The sequence below is a fragment of the Hevea brasiliensis genome, chromosome 1 (genome assembly GCF_030052815.1).
Source record: "Hevea brasiliensis isolate MT/VB/25A 57/8 chromosome 1, ASM3005281v1, whole genome shotgun sequence".
In the NCBI taxonomy this organism is placed as follows: Eukaryota; Viridiplantae; Streptophyta; class Magnoliopsida; order Malpighiales; family Euphorbiaceae; genus Hevea; species Hevea brasiliensis.
Window position 1 is genome coordinate 41309332 of NC_079493.1, and position 4113 is coordinate 41313444.

The 4113-nt window shown below is 38.8% G+C and overlaps 1 non-coding gene across 1 annotated transcript; it reads right to left on the reverse strand.

Annotated features, from left to right (window-relative positions):
• Positions 1–2379: 2379 nt before the first annotated feature.
• On the reverse strand, positions 2380–2486 carry LOC131169673 (small nucleolar RNA R71). Its single transcript, XR_009140569.1, has one exon. It is a non-coding gene; the product is annotated as a small nucleolar RNA R71 (small nucleolar RNA).
• Between the last annotated feature and the right edge of the window lie 1627 nt (positions 2487–4113).

The following is a 4113-nucleotide window of genomic DNA, read 5'->3' on the forward strand; positions in this document are numbered from 1 at the left end:
CAATGTATGTTATGCACACAATCTTATTCTATCTATCGATGCCTAGGAACGCCTAAATCGTGCTCTGATACCAATAAATATGACACCCCTCACCCATCTATAATGTAGCTGAGTGATACACTTGAATTATATAGATGTTTTTAAGCACATTTGTATTCTAAATCATAGCATTTAGACAAAGTATTTACATGCATAATATTTGATTTCATTAGTTTTTATAAATTCTATTGCCAAGCCCTTAATTCCATGTTTTCTGCATTATTTCAGGTGTTTTAGTGAAGCCCCAAAGGATGGATGTGCATAGGAAAGCCTGGAGAGGTAAAAAGATAAAGAATTGCTGTTGATACAAAGTACATGGGTCGTGTAAACCAAGCACCAGACCCGTGTAATTCCCTGCCAGAAGAAAGCCAAGAGAATCAATGAGAAACACAAGCACACGGGTCGTGTAAGTAAACCCGTGTAATCTGCAGGGACCCGTTTAAGTCTTTATTGGGCGTAAGCTTGAAGAACCTTATGGGAACAAAAGTATACGGCCCGTGTAATCAGGCTCGGGTAGTTAGCACAGACCCGTGTAACTTTCTGTGCCAAAACAATACCACACGATTCTCCTCCAGCAAGTTACACAGCCCTACTTTGTGGAACCCATGTAGTGACACATGGGCCATGTACTATGCTACAACCTATTTTCTGACTCTAATTCCCCTCCTGTTTTTTGGTTCGAACGAGACTCCTAAAGCCTTTCGGACTCAAAATGACCTAAACCTAGGGCAACCAATATAAATGGAAAAGAAAATACCAGGAAAGGAGGCGATGTCGTCGGGAATGCTGCTGAAGGTTACTGTTGTCGTGCTCTACATTAGTACCAAAAGAAGTTTTTCAGCTGAAGCTCCGCAAGATCAAAGCTGAAACTCTCTTTGGTTCCTTCGTTTCACCTCCTTAGACAGAATTTTATTACTTTATTTCTTTTGCATAACTCTTTCTCTTTTTTTATTATTTTTACTTTTTATCATGCCATTTGTTGAACTCACCATGAGTGAGTAGTTTTCTTATTCTGGATTTGGGAGAGTAGCTCTTGTAATTATTATTATGGATGAACACTGAGTTTTGTTTATTGGATTTAAGATTCATTTCTTGATTTAATTTCTTGTAATCTTAATGCATGCTATGTGTTGGTACCCACTTAGTTATGATTATAGATGTTAATTGAAGGACTGAAATGTGAAGATTAACATTAGAAAATCGAGATCTTAAACTTAGGAATTTTGACCTAGACATAGGCTGATACCTTTGTGGAACCTAAAAATTGGTCAAAGGTCTTAAAGGATTTTAATTGATTTGATCACCATGAAAGTAGGGTTCGAGTTAATTAGAATACACCATAGATGCCTTAAGAGAGGATCTAAGATAGCTTAGGACTGATTTCCATCAAGGAAAACGATCCTTAATTCAATAAATAAACGAGATAACATCCCTAGTATGATTCAAGTATGAAATCTTAATTCCAGAATTGCTTCAAATAAATCATTTTATTTTAAGTTTACCATTTTAGTGTTTAAAGCTAACAAACTTCATTCCCTAAGTATTCGATAGCCTAGACAGTTAAGATTTCTGTATAGATTGGTACATGCTAAATAAAATTCCTTGTGAGAACGATACTCTACTTATCACTTTTTTACTTGTTAGCGATACGTGCACTTGCGGTAATTGCAAAATAGCGAAACAAGTTTTTTGCGTCATTGCCGGGGAATTTTGGCTTTAGTAATATCAAGCGAGAAGTGATTTAGCTGATTTAGGCAATTATATTTATTATTTAATTTTATTTTACTGGTTGTATTTCTTTTCTCTTCTCTCAGGTACCCGATCTGGTATATGACCAGAACAAAGCCAGAAGAAATTTTGGACTGTGATCCAGAAATATACAGAACTCTGAAAGCCATTAGAAAGGAAAGGAAACATCAAGAGCATGGTCAAGGAGATCCCGAAATACCAACCATGGCCGATAATAATGACAAACCAAGACTCTTGAGAGATTACGGTGCTCCATCTATCCAAGGATTTCATACCAGTGTCACTAGACCCACAGTGGAAGCCAACAATTTTGAATTAAAATCAGCATGGCTCCAAATGATTCAATAAACCCAGTTTGCAGGTTCACCAACAAAGGACCCACACTATCACCTCTAGTGTTTTCTTGCCTTATGTGATACATTCAAGATGAATGGAGTGTTTGATCAAGCAATAAGACTCAAAGCATTCCCATTCTCCCTTAGAGACAAGGCAAGGAAGTGGCCACTTTCTCAACTGGCTGGAACATTCACTACCTGGGAAAACCTCTCTCAAGCTTTTCTAACAAGGTATTTCCCACCTGCAAAGACTGCAAAGCTAAGACTTGAGCTCAACACCTTCAGACAAAAAGAGGGAGAATCACTCTATGATGCATGGGAAAGATATAAAGACCTACAGAGGGAATGTCCACACCATGGCATAGAAGATTGGCTATTGGTGCAAAATTTCTATAATGGATTACTACCTCTACAAGGAGCACAGTTGATTCAGTTGCAGAGGGTGATCTAATGGAGAAAACGGTGCCACAAGCACTTGAACTCCTAGAAAGGGTTGTATACCATAACTATGAGTGGTCAAACGAAAGAGGAAATGCAAGAAGAACTGCAGAAGTCCTAGAAGTAGATGCCCTAAGCATGATAAATGCCCAGTTTGATCAGCTCACAAAGAAACTCAAAAAAATGCAAGCCAACGCAGTTGGTATAAATAGTTAACATGAAAGCAGCTACGAAGGAGGGTACATGAATTCAGAATACATCAATTTTAATGAACCTACAGAACAGATGAACTATGTGAATAATGGAGGAAACTTCAACCAGAAATAGCCAAGCAATCCGTATTCAAATACTTACAACCCTGGATGGAGAAACCACCCAAACTTCTCATGGCCCAGTCAGCAAAACCAGCTAATAAACAAGCAACAAGGGTAAAAACCTCTAGCACCCCCTGGATTTCAGAACAGAGGTTAGAACCTTGCACAACCATCATTACCCCTCTAACCTCAACAACTTGAACCGAAAATGACCATGGAAACCATGATGGAAGGATTCCTAGCAGCTCAACAACAACAAACTGAATTGATTAAATAGCTGACTTCCAGAAAGGACCAACTTGCTACCCATAAAAGATGCTAGAGAATCAAATTGCTCAGCAGGCAAGTTCTTCAAGTAAGGCTGCTGGCAAACTTCTCAGTCAACCAGAAATGAACCCAAGGGAGCATTGTAAGGCAATTGCACTGAGGAGTGGGAAAACTCTAGTACAACCAGAGGTACAATCGACAGAGGAAACCATAGAAAAATCTAAAGACCAATCAGAGAAAAAGGAGGAAGAAGCTAAGAAAGATCAAGAAGAGGAAGCAAGGAAGACAAAGAAATTACCAGAACCATACCAGCCTCCCCTACCTTTTCATCAGAGATTTCACAAAGCCAAATTGGACAATCAGTTTGGGAAGTTTTTGGAAGTATTACAGAAACTTTACATTAACATCCCCTTCACTGAAGCACTTTCTCAGATGCCCTCTTATGCCAAATTTCTTAAGGAAATTCTGTCAAAGAAAAAGAAGCTAGAGGACTATGAAACAGTAGCTCTAACAAAGGAATGCAGTGCCATTCTGCAAAACAAACTGCCTCCAAAGTTGAAGGATCCAAGAAGCTTCTCCATACCCTGTATCATTGGTAACAAGAAAATAGACAAGGCCCTCTGCGATCTTGGAGCAAGCGTTAGCCTAATGCCTCTATCAATATGCAAAAAGCTGGAAATCGGGGAATTGAAACCCACAACAATCTCATCGCAATTGGTTGATCGATCCATTAAATATCCTATAGGGATACTTGAAAACATCCCTATCAAAGTGGGTAAATTCTTCATTCCAGTGGACTTTATTGTCCTTGAGATGGAAGAAGATGTCCAAATTCCCATCATCTTGGGAAGACCATTCTTGGCAACTGCCGGAGCCATCATAGACGTCAAAAATGGACGATTAACTCTCATGTTAGGAGAAGAAGAAGTGGAGTTCAACTTGTTCAAACACAATGAAACACAAATTTGAAC